This window comes from Pristiophorus japonicus, unplaced genomic scaffold, assembly GCF_044704955.1.
Source record: "Pristiophorus japonicus isolate sPriJap1 unplaced genomic scaffold, sPriJap1.hap1 HAP1_SCAFFOLD_416, whole genome shotgun sequence".
Lineage (NCBI taxonomy): Eukaryota > Metazoa > Chordata > Chondrichthyes > Pristiophoridae > Pristiophorus > Pristiophorus japonicus.
In genome coordinates, this window is record NW_027254047.1 from 548,502 (window position 1) to 563,373 (window position 14,872).

At 52.2% G+C, this 14,872-nt stretch overlaps 5 non-coding genes across 5 annotated transcripts; all 5 read left to right on the forward strand.

Annotated features, from left to right (window-relative positions):
• Window positions 1-2,834: 2,834 nt before the first annotated feature.
• Window positions 2,835-2,907, forward strand: trnat-agu (transfer RNA threonine (anticodon AGU)). Its single transcript has one exon. It is a non-coding gene; the product is annotated as a tRNA-Thr (tRNA).
• A 2,152-nt stretch (window positions 2,908-5,059) lies between these two features.
• Window positions 5,060-5,132, forward strand: trnat-ugu (transfer RNA threonine (anticodon UGU)). The gene has a single exon. It is a non-coding gene; the product is annotated as a tRNA-Thr (tRNA).
• A 642-nt stretch (window positions 5,133-5,774) lies between these two features.
• Window positions 5,775-5,847, forward strand: trnat-ugu (transfer RNA threonine (anticodon UGU)). Its single transcript has one exon. It is a non-coding gene; the product is annotated as a tRNA-Thr (tRNA).
• A 4,205-nt stretch (window positions 5,848-10,052) lies between these two features.
• On the forward strand, window positions 10,053-10,125 carry trnat-agu (transfer RNA threonine (anticodon AGU)). The gene has a single exon. It is a non-coding gene; the product is annotated as a tRNA-Thr (tRNA).
• Window positions 10,126-12,261: 2,136 nt separating this feature from the next.
• trnat-ugu (transfer RNA threonine (anticodon UGU)) lies at window positions 12,262-12,334 on the forward strand. The gene has a single exon. It is a non-coding gene; the product is annotated as a tRNA-Thr (tRNA).
• Window positions 12,335-14,872: the final 2,538 nt, after the last annotated feature.

Here is a 14,872-nt window from a genome sequence, read left to right on the forward strand (position 1 = left end):
ATGGGATTGAAGGCCGATAAATCCCCAGGGCCTGATGGACTGCATCCTAGAGTACTTAAGGAGGTGGCCTTGGAAATAGCGGATGCATTGACAGTCATTTTCCAACATTCCATTGACTCTGGATCAGTTCCTATGGAGTGGAGGGTAGCCAATGTAACCCCACTTTTTAAAAAAGGAGGGAGAGAGAAAACAGGGAATTATAGACCGGTCAGCCTGACCTCAGTAGTGGGTAAAATGATGGAATCAATTATTAAGGATGTCATAGCAGTGCATCTGGAAAATGGTGACATGATAGGTCCAAGTCAGCATGGATTTGTGAAAGGGAAATCATGCTTGACAAATCTTCTGGAATTTTTTGAGGATGTTTCCAGTAAAGTGGACAAAGGAGAACCAGTTGATGTGGTATATTTGGACTTTCAGAAGGCTTTCGACAAGGTCCCACACAAGAGATTAATGTGCAAAGTTAAAGCACATGGGATTGGGGGTAGTGTGCTGACGTGGATTGAGAACTGGTTGTCAGACAGGAAGCAAAGAGTAGGAGTAAACGGATACTTTTCAGAATGGCAGGCAGTGACTAGTGGAGTGCCGCAAGGTTCTGTGCTGGGGCCCCAGCTGTTTACATTGTACATTAATGATTTAGACGAGGGGATTAAATGCAGTATCTCCAAATTTGCGGATGATACTAAGTTGGGTGGCAGTGTGAGCTGCGAGGAGGCTGCTATTAGGCTGCAGAGTGACTTGGATAGGTTAGGTGAGTGGGCAAATGCATGGCAGATGAAGTATAATGTGGATAAATGTGAGGTTATCCACTTTGGTGGTAAAAACAGAGAGACAGACTATTATCTGAATGGTGACAGATTAGGAAAAGGGAAGGTGCAACGAGACCTGGGTGTCATGGTACATCAGTCATTGAAGGTTGGCATGCAGGTACAGCAGGCGGTTAAGAAAGGAAATGGCATGTTGGCCTTCATAGCGAGGGGATTTGAATACAGGGGCAGGGAGGTGTTGCTACAGTTGTACAGGGCCTTGGTGAGGCCACACCTGGAGTATTGTGTACAGTTTTGGTCTCCTAACTTGAGGAAGGACATTCTTGCTATTGAGGGAGTGCAGCGAAGGTTCACCAAACTGATGCCCGGGATGGCGGGACTGACCTATCAAGAAAGATTGGATCAACTGGGCTTGTATTCACTGGAGTTCAGAAGAATGAGAGGGGACCTCATAGAAACGTTTAAAATTCTGACGGGTTTAGACAGGTTAGATGCAGAAAGAATGTTCCCAATGTTGGGGAAGTCCAGAACCAGGGGTCACAGTCTGAGGATAAGGGGTAAGCCATTTAGGACCGAGATGAGGAGAAACTTCTTCACCCAGAGAGTGGTGAACCTGTGGAATTCTCTACCACAGAAAGTAGTTGAGGCCAATTCACTAAATATATTCAAAAGGGAGTTAGATGAAGTCCTTACTACTCGGGGGATCAAGGGTTATGGCGAGAAAGCAGGAAGGGGGTACTGAAGTTTCATGTTCAGCCATGAACTCATTGAATGGCGGTGCAGGCTAGAAGGGCTGAATGGCCTGCTCCTGCACCTATTTTCTATGTTTCTATGTTTCTATGTTTCTCTCTCCCCTTCCAAATCTCACTCTCCCTTCCCCATCACATCCCGTTCTACAGCTTTTTACCCCTCTCTTCCTTTCCCACTCTCTCGCTTTCCCCATCTGTCACTCATTCCCTTCTCTCTCCTTCCTCCTCCCTTGCCTCACCCTCTCTCTCCCCTCCCCCTCTCTCTCTCACTCCTTCCCCCTCTCTCCCCTTAGCATCTCTTTCCGCTTCCTCCCTCTCTCTCCCATTCCCCCTCTCTCTCACTCCTTCCCCTTTCTCTCCCCTTCCGCTCTCTCCCATTACCCTCTTTCCCACTTCAACCCCTCTCTCTCCACCCCCTTCCACACTCTCTCTTCATCCCCTCCCTCTCTTTCCCTCTCTTCCTCGCTGTCTCCCCTTCCCTCTATCCCCACTCTCTCCCGTGCCCCTCTCCCTCTCCCCTTCCCTTGCTATCTCTCCCCTTCCCTCTCTCTCCCCTTCCCCCTCTCTCTCACTCCTTTCACTCTCTCTTTTCCCTTCCCCTCTCTTTCCTGCTCCTTCCCGGTCGTTCCCAGAGTTGGTGGCTTCATAGCTCAAGGGTTAGAGCTCTGGTGTTACAAACCAGGAGTTGTGAGTTCAGATCTCACTGGGGCCTGCTCAGTATTAAATTCACTGTCAATTAACAAGCGTTTTAATTATAAATATTAAACAGCTCCGAGACTGACCCTGGAACAACTGGCTCTCTTCTCGTCTCTCGAGTGCTCTCTCCCTCCCTTCCACACACTCTGTCCCCTTCCTGTTCTACATCTTTTTACCCCTATCTCGCTTTCCCCATCTTTCACTCATTCCCCTCGCCCTCCTTCCCCATCCCTCGCCTCACCCTCTTTCATTCCCCTCTCTCTCCCCTTTCCTCTCTACTTTCATTCGCTCCCCACTCCTTCCCCTCACTCTCCTTCCTCGTCGATCTTCCTTCTCTCCCCAACCCTTCTGTCCACTAACCACTCCTTCACCCTCTCTCCCCTTCCCTCTCTCGCTCCATCCCCTCTCTCCCTCTCTTCCACACACTCTCTCCCCTTACCCCCTCTTTCCTTTCCCCCTCTGTCTCTCCCCTTCCCCTCTCTCTTCCTCCCTGTCTCCCCTTCCCGCTCTCTCTCACTCCTTCCCCTCTCTCTTTCCCCTTCACCCTCTCTCCCTCCTTCCACTCTCTCTTTTCCCTTCCCCTCTCTTTCCTGTTCCTTCTCCTGTCGTTCCCAATGCAGGTGGCTCCATAGCTCAGGGGTTAGAGCACTGGTCTAGTAAACCAGGGGTTGTGAGTTCAAGTCTCACTGGGGCCGACTCAAAATTAGCTCAGTATTGAAATTCACTGTCAATTAACAAGGGCTTTAATTATAAATATTAAACAGCTCCGAGACCAACCCTGCAACAACAGGCTCTCCTCACACCCAGCTGTGCAGTGTATTGGTGAGGCCGCACCTGGAGTACTGCGTGTAGTTTTGGTCACCTTCCTTAAGGAAAGATATACTAGCTTTGGACGGGGTACAGAGACGATTCACTTGGTTGACTCCGGAGATGAGGGGGTTACCTTATGATGATAGATTGAGTAGTCTGGGTCTTTACTTGTTGGAGTTCAGAAGGATGAGGTGTGATCTCATAGAAACATTTGAAATAATGAAATGGAGAGACAGGATAGAGGCAGAGAGGTTGTTTCCACTGGTCGGGGAGACTAGAACTCGAGGGCACAGCCTCAAATTACGGGGGAGCCAATTTAAAACCGAGTTGAGAAGGAATTTCTTCTCCCGGAGTGTTGTGAATCTGTGGAATTCTCTGCCCATGGAAGCAGTTGAGGCTAGCTCATTCAATGCATTCAAGTCACAGATAGATAGATTTTTAACCAATAAGGGAATTAAGGGTTACGGGGAGCGGGCGGGTAAGTGGAGCTGAGATAACGGCCAGATCAGCCATGATCTTATTGAATGGCGGAGCAGGCTCGAGGGGCTCGATGGCCTGCTCCTGTTCCTAATTCTTATGTTCTTATGTTCCCCCTCTCCTCTTCTCGTCTCTCTTGTACTCTCTCTCCCCTTCCTAATCTCACTCTCCCTTCCCCATCACGTCCCGTTCTACAACGTTTTACCCCTCTCTTCCTTTCCCACTCTCTCGCTTTCCCCGCCTCTCACTCATTCCCTTCTCTCTCCTTCCCCCTCCCTTGCCTCACCCTCACCCTCTCTCTCCCCTTCCCCTCTCTTGCTCTCCCCTTCCCTCTCTACTTTCATTCGGTCCCCACTACTTCCCCTCTCTCTCCTTCCTCCTCTATCTTACTTCTCTCCCCAACCCCTCTGTCTGCTAACCACTCATTCCCCCTCTCTCCCCTTCCCTCTCTCACTCCATCCACTATCTCCCTCCCTTCCACACGCTCTCTCCCCTTACCCCCTCTCTTCCTCCCTGTCTCCCCTTCCCCCTCTCTCTCACTCCGTCCAGTCTGTCTTTTCCCTTCCCCTCTCTTTCCTGCTCCTTCCCCTGTCTTTCCCAAAGCAGGTGGCTTCATAGTTCAGGGGTTAGAGCACTGGTCTAGTAAACCAGTGGTCGTGGGTTCAAATCTCAATGGGATTAGCTCAGTATTTAAATTCAAGGTCAATTAATAAAGACTTTAATTATAAATATTAAACCAACCCTGGAACAACAGGCATTCCTGTTCTTGTCTCTCGCTCTCCTATCGCCTCCTTTTCCCTTCTCTCTCTCTCCCTACATTCCCCATCACTACACATTCTGCCTCTTTTTACTCGTTCCCGCTCTCTCGCTTTCCCCGCTACTTTTCTCACTCATTCCCCTCTCTCTTCCCTTCCCCACTCTCTCACCTTCCCCACTCTCTCCCCTTCCCCTCTCTCTTCCCTTCCCCACTCTCTCTCCCCTTCCTCACTCTCTCCCCTTCCCCACTCTCTCCCCTTCCTCACTCTCTCCCCTTCCCCTCTCTCTCCCCTTCCCCACTCTCTCCCTCATTCCCCACTCTCTCCCTTTCCCCTCTCTCTCCCCTTCCCCACTCTCTCTCCTTCCCCTCTCTCTCCCCTTCCCCACTCTTGTCCCTTCCCCTCTCTCTCCCCTTCCCCACTCGCTCCTCATTCCCCACTCTCTTCCCTTCCCCACTCTCGCCCCTTCCCCTCTCTCTCCCCTTCCCCACTCGCTCCCTCATTCCCCTCTCTCTCCCCTTCCCCACACTCTCCCCTTCCCCACTCTCTCCCCTGACCCTCTCTCTTCCTCACTGTCTCCCCATCCCCCTTCCCCTCACACTCTCTCCTCTCCCTCTCTCTCTCCCACTCCTTCCCCACTCTCGCCCATTCCACACTCTCCCTCTCTCCATCCCCTCCCTCACTTGCCCCACCTCCCTCTCTTCCCCACTCTCTCCCTTTCCCCTCCCTCTCTCTCGCCTTCCCCCTCTCTCTCACTCCTTCCACTCTCTTTCCTGCTCCATCCCCTGTCTTTCCCAGGGCGGGTGGCTCCATAGCTCAGGGGTCAGAGCACTGGTCTTGTAAACCAGGAGTCGTGGGTTCAAACCTCACTGGGGTCTACTCAAATTTAGTGTCAGTATTTAAATTTACAGTCAATTAATAGGGGTTTTAATTATAAATATTAAACATCTCTGAGACCGACCCTGGAACAACAGGCATGTCGTCTCTCTTACACGCTCTCCCCTTCCAATCTCTCTCTCCCTTCCCCATCACGACCTGTTCTGCATCTTTTTCCTCCTCTCTCCCCTTTCCAACTATCTCGCTTTCCCCGTCTCTGACTCATTCCCCTCTCGCCCCATCCCCCTCCCTCACCTCACCCTCTCTCACCCTTCCCCTCTCTTGCTCTCCCCTTCCCTCTCTACTTTCATTCGCTCCCCACTCCTTCCCCTCTCTCTCCTTCCTCGTCGATCTTACTTCTCTCTCCAATCCCTCTGTCCGCTAACCACTCCTTCCCCCTCTCTCCTTGCCTCTCCCACTCCATCCACTCTCTCCCTCCCTTCCACACAATCTCTCCCCTTCCTCCCTCTTTCCTCTCCCCCTCTGTCTCTCTCCTTCCCCTCTCTCTTCCCCCCTGTCTCCCCTTCCCCTCTCTCTCACTCCTTCCCCTCTCTCTCCCCTTCCCCCTCTCTCTCACTCATCAACTCACTCTTTTCCCTTCCTGTCTTTTTCCTGCTACTTCCTCTATCGTTCACCGCGTAGGTAGCTCCATAGCTCAGGGGTTAGAGCACTGGTCTTGTCAACCAGGGGTCGTGAGATCAAATCTCCCTGGGGCTTTGTCAAAAATTAGCTCAGTGTTTAAATACGCTGTCAATTAACAATGGGTTTAATTATAAATATTAAACAGCTCCGAGACCGAATCTTGAACAGAAGATCCTGCTTTACACATTCTGCCTCTTTTTACTCTTTCCCGCTCTCTCGCTTTCCCCATTTCTCTTTATCACTCATTCCCCTCTCCCCTTCCTCACTCTCTCCCCTTCCCCACTCTCTCCCCTTCCCCTCTCTCTACCCTTACCCACTCTCGCCCCTTCCCCTCTCTCTCCCCTTCCCCACTCTCTCCCTCATTCCCCACTCTCTCCTCTTCCCCACTCTCTCCCCTTCCCCTCTCTCTCCCCTTCCCCTCTCTCTCTCCTTCCCCACTCTCTCCCCTCCCCCTATCTCTCCCGTTCCCCTCTCTCTCCCCTTCCCCACTCTCTCCCCTTCCCCTCTCTCTCCCCTTCCCCACTCTCTCCCCTTCCCCACTCTCTCCCCTTCCCCTCTCTCCCCTTCCCCTCTCTCTCCGCTTCCCCACTCTCTCCCCTTCCCCTCTCTCTCCCCTTCCCCACTCTCTCCCCTTTCCCACTCTCTCCCCTTCTCCACTCTCTCCCATTCCCCACTCTCCCCTTCCCCTCTCTCTCCACTTCCCCACTCTCTCCCCTTCCCCTCTCTCTCTCCCCTTCCGCACTCTCTCCCCTTCCCCTCTCTCACCCCTTCCCCTCTCTTGCTCTCCCCTTCCCTCTCTACTTTCATTCGCTCCCCAATCCTTCCCCTCTCTCTCCTTCCTCGTCTATGTTACTTCTCTCCCCAACCACTCAGTCCGCTAACCATTCCTTCCCCATCTCTCCTTGCCTCTCTCACTCCATCCACTCTCTCCCTCCCTTCCACACACTCTCTCCCCTTCCTCCCTCTTTCCTCTCCCCCTCTGTCTCTCCCCTTCCCCTCTCTCTTCCCCCCGTCTCCCCTTCCCCCTCTCTCTCACTCCTTCCCTTCTCTCTCCCCTTCCCCCTCTCTCTCACTCATTCAACTCTCTCTTTTCCCTTCCCGTCTCTTTCCTGCTCCTTCCCCTGTCTTTCCTAGAGCAGGTGGCTCCATAGCCCAGGGGTTAGAACACTGGTCTCGTTAAACCAGGGATCGTGAGTTGAAGTCTCCCTTGTCAAAATTCGCTCAGTATTTATATACAATGTCAATTAACGAGGAGTTTAATTTTAAATATTAAACAGCTCCGAGACCAAACCTGCAACAAAAGACTCTTCTGTTCTCCTTTTGCCCCCTGACCCGTCCTTTACCCTTCTCTCTCTCTCCCGACCTTCCCCATCACTACACATTCTGCCTCTTTTTACTCTTCCCCTCCCTCTCCCATTCCCCACTCTCTCCCCTTGCCCACTCTCTCCCGTTCCCCTCTCTCTCACTCCTTCCCCACTCTCTCCCCTTCCCCACTCTCTCCCGTTCCCCTCTCTCTCCCCTTCCCCACTCTGTCACTCCTTCCCCTCTCACTCTCCTTCCCCGCTCTCTCCCCTTCCCCACTCTCTCCCGTTTCCCTCTCTCTCCCCTTCACCTCTCTCTCCTGTACCCATTTCCTCCGCTCTCTCTCCCCTTCCCCTCTCAGCCCTCCCTCTCTCTCTCATTCCTTCCCCATCTCTCCCCTTAACTTCTCTTGCCCCTTCCTTCCTCTCTCTCCCCTGCCCCTGCTAGTCTCCTCTTCCCCCTCTCTCTCACTTCTTCCCCACTCTCTCTCTCCCCTTCCCCCTCTCTCTCACTCCTTCCACTCTCTCTTTTCCCTTCCCCTCTCTTTCCTGCTCCTTCCAGTGTCGTTCCCGAAACCGGTGACTCCATAGCTCAGGGGTTAGAGCACTAGTCTTGCAAACCAATTGTCGTGAGTTCAGAATTCGTAGGGGTTGACTCAAAATTCACTGCCAATTAGGAAAAGCTTCGATTATAAATATTAACAAGGGTCTTAATTATAAATATTAAACACCTCCAGGACCGATCCTGCAACAACAGGCTTTTGTCTCTCTTACACTTTCTATCCATCCAAATCTCTCTCTGCCTTTTCCCATTTGACATCTTTTTACCCCGCTCTCCCTTAACGCTATCTCGCTCTCCCCGTCTTTCACTCATTCCCCCCTCGCCACACCCTCTCTCCCCTCACTTTCAATCTTTTCCTGTCTCTCTCTCTCTCCCCTTCCCTCTCTCACTCCTTCCCCTCCCCGCCCCTCCCATCCCCTTTCCCCTGTCTATCACTTCTTCCTAAATTCTACCCCACGTAAACTAGAGGTGATCTAAAACTCGGCTGCCCCCGTGTCCTAACTCGCACCGAGTCACGCTCACCCATCATCCCCTGTGCTCACTGCCCCGTGTCCTAACTCGCACCCAGTCCCGCTCACCCATCACCCCCTGTGCTCGCCGACCAACATTGGCTCCCGGTTAACCAACGCCTCGATTTCAAAATTCTCATCCTTGTTTACAAATGCCTCCTTGGCCCTCGCCCCTCCCTATCTCTGTAACTTCCACTAGCCCCTACACCCTCCCTATCTCTGTAACTTTCTCCAGCACTACACCCCTCCCTATCTCTGTAACCTCCCCCAGCCCCAACACACCTCCCTATCTCTGTAACCTCCTCCAGGCCCTACACTCCTCCCTATCTCTGTAACCTTCTCCAGCCCGACACCCCTCCCTATCTCTGTAACCACATCCAGCCCCTGTACCCCTCCCTATCTCTGTACCCTCCTCCTGCCATTACACCCCTCCCTATCTCTGTAACCTCCCCCAGCCCCAACACCCCTCCCTATCTTTGTAATCTCCTCCTGCCCCAACACCCCTCCCTATCTCTGTAACCTTCTCCAGCCCCTACACCCCTCCCTATCTCTGTAATCTCCCTTAGCCCCACAACCCCCCGAGATGTCTGCGCTCCTCTAATTCTGCCCTCCTGAGCATCCCTGATTATAATCGCTCCACCATCGGTGGCCGTGCCTTCTGTTGCTTGGGCCCCAAGCTCTGGAACTCCCTCCCTAAACCTCTCCGCCTCTCTACCTTTCTTTCCCCTCTCACTCCCCTTCCCCCCTCTCTCTCCCCTTCCCCCACTCTCTCACTCCTTCCACTCTCTCTTTTCCCTTCCCCTCTCTTTCCTACTCCTTCCCCTGTTTTTCCTAGAGCAGGTGGCTCCATAGCTCAGGGGTTCGAGCACTGGTCTTGTCAACCAGCGGTCGTGAGTTTGAATCTCATTAGAGCCAAATCAAAATTAGCTGAGTATTTAAATTCACTGTCAATTAATAAGAGCTTTAATTATAAATATTAAACAGCTCTGAGATTGACCCTGGAATGACAGCTCCCCTCTCCTCTTCTCGTCCTGGTTTACTCTCTCTCCCATATTAAAAATCTCTCTTTCCCTTCCCCATCATGACTCATTCTACATCTTTTCTCACTCATTCTCCTTTCTTATCCTCTCTCCCTCCTTCCCCTCCCCGTTCTCACCACCCCTCTCTCTCCTTCCCCTCCCTCCCTCTCTTTCCCGTTTCCCTCTCTCTCTTTCCCTTTCCTCGCTCTCCCCTTCCCCTTCCTCGCTCTCCTCTTCCCCTCTCACTCTCCCTCTTTCCGCTCTCTCTCCTCTCTCCCCTTCCCTCTCGACTTTTATTCTCTCCCCACTCCTTCCCCCTCTCTCCCCTTCCCTCTCTACTTTCATTCTCTCCCCACTTCTTCCCCTTCTCTCCCCTTCCCCTTTCTCTTCTTCCCCCTCGAGAGACACACAGAGAGAAAGTGAGAGTCTGTGAGAGAGACAGAGAGAGTGAGAAAGTGTTGTTTGTGCAATAACTGAACAGACGGAATACTGTAAACTCCGAACAGGTACAAACCTGGCTCTACTTTATTAGGGCCCAAAGTGATTACATTACAAGATGGCTGGCCTTTTATACCTGGGCCGCACACACGTGTGCACAGCCCAATGACCTCCAACAGTGGCCCCACCTGGTGGCTAGTAACCCCAAGCACACATACATGACAGAAAGAGAGAGACAGGGAGACTGAGAGATTGGGACAGAGTGTGACTGAGTTGCCTTGGGATGTTTTACTACGTGAAAGACCCGATATATCGATGTTGAGAGGCGAATATTGAAGAGACGGGGGCAGGAGTCTGGGGGATGAGACACAACCTGAGCGTTTCACTGACCCCTCCTGATTCTTCAAGCACACATCACTAACTGGGGAATGACCCACAGCACAGCGCAGGTGGCTCCATAGCTCAGGGGTTGGAGCACTGGTCTAGTAAACCAGGGGTCGTGAGTTCAAATCTCACTGGGGCCTGCTCAAAATTAACTCAGTATTTAAATTCGCTGTCAATTAACAATGGCTTTAATTATAAATATTAAACAGCTCAGAGACCGACCCTGAAACAACAGGCTCCCTTCGTACCCTTCCCCCTCTCTTACACTCTCTCCTCCCTTCCCATTGTAACCCATTCAACATCTTTTTCCCAGTCTCTCACTCATTCCCCTCTCTCACCCTCTCCCCTACCCACTCTCTGTGTCTCTTCTCCCTTTCTTTTCAGATTCTCCGATAAAAATATGCGAACATAAGAAATAGGAGCAGGAGTAGGCCATATGGCCCCTCGAGCCTGCTCCGCCATTTAATACGATCATGGCTGATCCGATCATGGACTCAGGTCCACTTCCCCGCCCGCTCCCTTATCCCCTTATCGTTTAAGAAACTGTCTATTTCTGTCTGAAATTTATTGAATGTCCCAGCTTCCACAGCTCTCTGAGGCAGTGAATTCCACAGATTTACAACCCTCTGAGAGAAGAAATTTCTTCTCATCTCAGTTTTGAATGGGCGGCCCCTTATTCTAATACCATGCTCCCTAGTTCTATTCTCCCCCATCAGTGGAAACATCCTCTCTGCATCCACCTTGTCAAGCCCCCTCATAATCCTATACATTTCGATAAGATCACCTCTCATTCTTCTGAATTCCAATGAGTAGAGGCCCAACCTACTCAAACTTTCCTCAAAGTCAACCCCCTCATCCCCGGAATCAACCGAGTGAACCTTCTTTGAACTGCCTCCAAAGCAAGTATATCCTTTCGTAAATACGGAGACCAAAACTGCACGCAGTATTCCAGGTGTGGCCTCACCAATATCCTGTATAACTGAAGCAAGACTTCCCTGCTTTTATACTCCATCCCCTTTGCAATAAAGGCCAAGATTCCATTGGCCTTCCTGATCACTTGCTGTACCTGCGTACTATCCTTTTGCATTTCATGCACAACACCCCAAGGTCCCGCTGTACTGCAGCACTTTGCAATCGTTCTCCATTTAAATAAAAACTTGCTCTTTGATTTTTTTGCTGCCAAAGTGCATGACCTCACACTTTCCAACATTATACTCCATCTGCCAAATTTTTGCCCACTCACCTAGCCTGTCTATGTCTTTTTGCAGATTTTTTGTGTCCCCCTCAGACATTGGTTTTCCTCCCATCTTTGTATCGTCAGCAAACTTGGCTACGTTACACTCAGTCCCTTCTTCCAAGTCGTTAATCTCGATTGTAAATGGTTGGTGTCCCAGCACTGATCCCTGCGGCACCCCACTAGTTACTGGTTGCTAACCAGAGAATGAACCACTTGTGTTCCTAACACAGATGAGACTGCACACAGGGAGGTTGAAGTAACAGTGGCCTCAGTCTTTATTAAGACACTCCAGAGTGAAGAACAGGCCTTAGGGGCCGGCTTATATACAGTGCTCCCAAGGGATGCTGGGATCCATTGGGACTTCAGGGGATGCACTCCCTGGTGGTGGATGATGGGAGTGCATGCTTTACAGATACACAACAGAACCATCTATTCTTCTCTCTCCCCTTCCCTCTCTCAGTCCTTCCCCTCTCTCTCCCATCCCCCTTAACTCTTTCCCCCTCCCCCTCTCTCTCTCCCCTTCCCCTCCCACATTACCATTCCCCTCGCTCACTCCCCTTCCCCTCTCTCTCTCTCTCTCCCCTTTCCTCTCGACTGTCATTCTCCCCCCACTCCTTCCCCTCTCTCTCCTTCCTCCTCTAGCTTGCCTCTCTCTCCCCTCTCCCTCTCTCCCCCCTATCTCCCCTTCCCCCTCTGCTTTTTCACTCTCCCCATCACTCTCCCTCTCCCCTTCCACTCTCTTCCCTCCCCTCCCTCCACTCTCTCTCTTTACCCTTTCTTTTCAGATTCTCCCCTTCTCCCTCTCTCTCCCCTTCCTTTCTCTCTCCCCTGCCTCCTCCCTCTCTCGTCTTCACATCTCTCTCCCCTTCCCGTCTATCCACTCCCTCTCTCCTTCTCTGACACTCCCCTCTCTCTCACTCTGTCTCCCTCTCTCTCCCATCCCTCTCTTTCCCCTTCCCCCTCTCTCTCACTCCTTCCACTCTCGCTTTTCCCTTCCCCTCTCTTTCCTGTTCCTTCCCCTGTAACTGCAAAAGCAGGTGGCTCCATAGCTCAGGGGTTAGAGCACTGGTCTTGTAAACCAGTGGTCATGTGTTCAAATCTCACTGGGGCCTGCTCAAAGTTAAATCAATATTTAAATTCGCCCTCAATTAACAACGGTATTGAACAGCTTTGAGACTGACCCTGGAGCAACAATCTCCTTCTGTCTCCAGTAATATCACTCTCCCTTCCCATTCTGCATCTTTTTCCCGCTATCGAGCTTTCCCCATCCCTCACAGGCTCCCCTCTCCCCCTCTCCCCCACCCTTTCACCATCTCTCTCTCTTTCCCCTCTCCCCTTCCCCTCTCATCTTTCCCCTTCACGTCTCTTTCCACTCATCCACTCCTCCACTCTCGCATTTCCCTTCCCACCTCCCTCTAACCCTTCCCTTTTCTCGCTCTCCACTTCCCCTCTCTCCCCTTCTCTCTCACTTTCATTCACCGTGCACTCCTTCCCTCTCTCTCCTTCCTCCCCTATCTTCCCTCTCCCTCCCCTCCCCCTCATTGCCCTACCCCCCCTCTCTCCTTCCCCCTCTGCCTTTTCACTCTCCCTTTCCCTCTCCCCTCCCCTCTCTCTCCTCCCCTACCTCCTCTGTCTCTCCCTTTTCCCTTTCTTTTCAGATTCTCCCCTTCTCCCTCTCTTTCCTGTTCCGATCTCTCCTCTCCCCCTCTCTCCTCTGCCCCTCTCTCTCTCCCCTTCCCTTCTCTCTCTTCCTCCATTTTTCCCCTTCTCCCTCGCTCTCAGTCCTTCCCCTCTCTCTCACTCCTTCCACTCTCTCTCCGCTTCCCCTCTCTCTCTGACTCCTTTCCCCTCTCTCTCCCTTCCCCCTCCCACTCATTCCTTCCCCTCTCTCTCTGACTCCTTCCCCCTCTCTCTCCCTTCCCCCACCCTCTCATTCCTTCCACTCTCTCTCTCACTCCTTCCCCCTCTTTTTCCCTTTTCTTCCTCTTTCCCCTGCCACAGCCCTCCCTTCCCCCCCTCTCTCCCCTTCCCGCTCTCTACCTCCCTGTCTCCCTGTCACCTTCCCTCTCTCACTCCTCCCCTCTCTTCCCCTCCCCCTCTCACTCCTTCCACTCTCTCTCTCCCCTTTCCCCCCTTTCTCCTCTCGCCTCTCTCCCTCCCTTCCACACTCTCTCTCTCTCTCTCCCCTTCCCCTCTCTCTCTCCTTCTGCTCCCTCTCTTTCCCCTTCCCTTCCTCTCTCACTCCTTCCACACTCTCTTTCCCCTTTCCCCCTCTCACTCCTTTCCCTCCCTCTCTTTCCCCTTCCCCCTCTCTCTCACTCCTTCCCCTTCCCCCTCTCTCTCACTCCTTCCCCTCTCTGTCTCCTCTTCCCCCTCTCTCTCACTCCATCCCCCTCTCTCTCACTTCTTCCCTCTCTGTCTCCCCTTCCCCCTCTCTCTCACTCCTTCCCCTCTCTGTCTCCTCTTCCCCCTCTCTCTCACTCCTTCCTGCTCTCTCTCACTCCTTCTCTCGCTGTCTCCCCTTCCCCCTCTCTCTCTTTTCTTCCACGCTCTCTTTTCCCTTCCCCTCTCTTTCCTGCTCCTTCCCCTGTCTTTCCCAGAACAGGTCGCTCCAAAACTCATGAGTTAGAGCACTGGTCTAGTAAACCAGCGGTCGTGAGTTCAAATCTCACTGGGCCTACTCAACATCAGCTAATTTATTAAATTCACCATCTATTAACAAGGGCTTTAATTCTAAATATTAACCAGCTCTGAGACCGACCCTGGATCAACAGGCTTCCCTTGTCTCTCTTACACTCTCTCTCCCCTTCCAAATCTTTCTCTGCCCTCCCCATCACTGTTATGTTCAGAATAAATCAACAGGACTGTATCGTAAGCTGAAACTATTGTGACCTTGGTCTTTTTATTGAGACCCCAGAGTGGGAAAGCAGCATGGTAGATCACCTTATGTACCTGCTTGCCCCAGGGTGCACAAGTGACCCTTAGGCCTCCCACAGGTGTGCCCCCTAGTGGCAAGTCTTACATATTGGTGAGGTTTACGTGCATATATAACATCACTCCGCCCCCCAGCCCCATCCAAAGGCTTATGTACAAGTTATTTGCAAGTTGAGGTGACATGACGCCCTGTGTCCCCGGGTCGATCACCTGATTTGAATTCTTGGCATGGGTGAGTTGGTCGGAACGTTGCTGCCTGGCCGAGTGGCTGGTGTGATGGGACTGACGTGGCCAGTTCTTTTCACAATGGTGGCCTGTTTATCGATAGTTTTCAGTCTGGTCTGGTCCAAACGCTTTCTGCGTTTGCCCAGTATATGGTTTCACAACCAAACACTCCATTTTCATCACACACACACACACTCCATTCCCCTCTTTGGCTAACACAGTGCTCTCGGCCCATCTGGGGTCCCTGAATATTGCCGACGTCACTTACTCTGATGTGGCGTGGAGGGGGGCGTACGATCGTGGTGCATTCTCTGCTGAAAGCATACAGAAGGCTCGGTCCTGAGCGATTCTGCCTGGTGACTGCGTAGCAACCCGGGACAGCCAGGGTCTGCAGGGAGTCTACCATGACATGTGTGGTGCTCGGCTTTGTGGTTTGGGCTGCCCGCTGCGGACTATTGTCGCTGACCCTAAGGTCTGGCGAGCCCAGGATG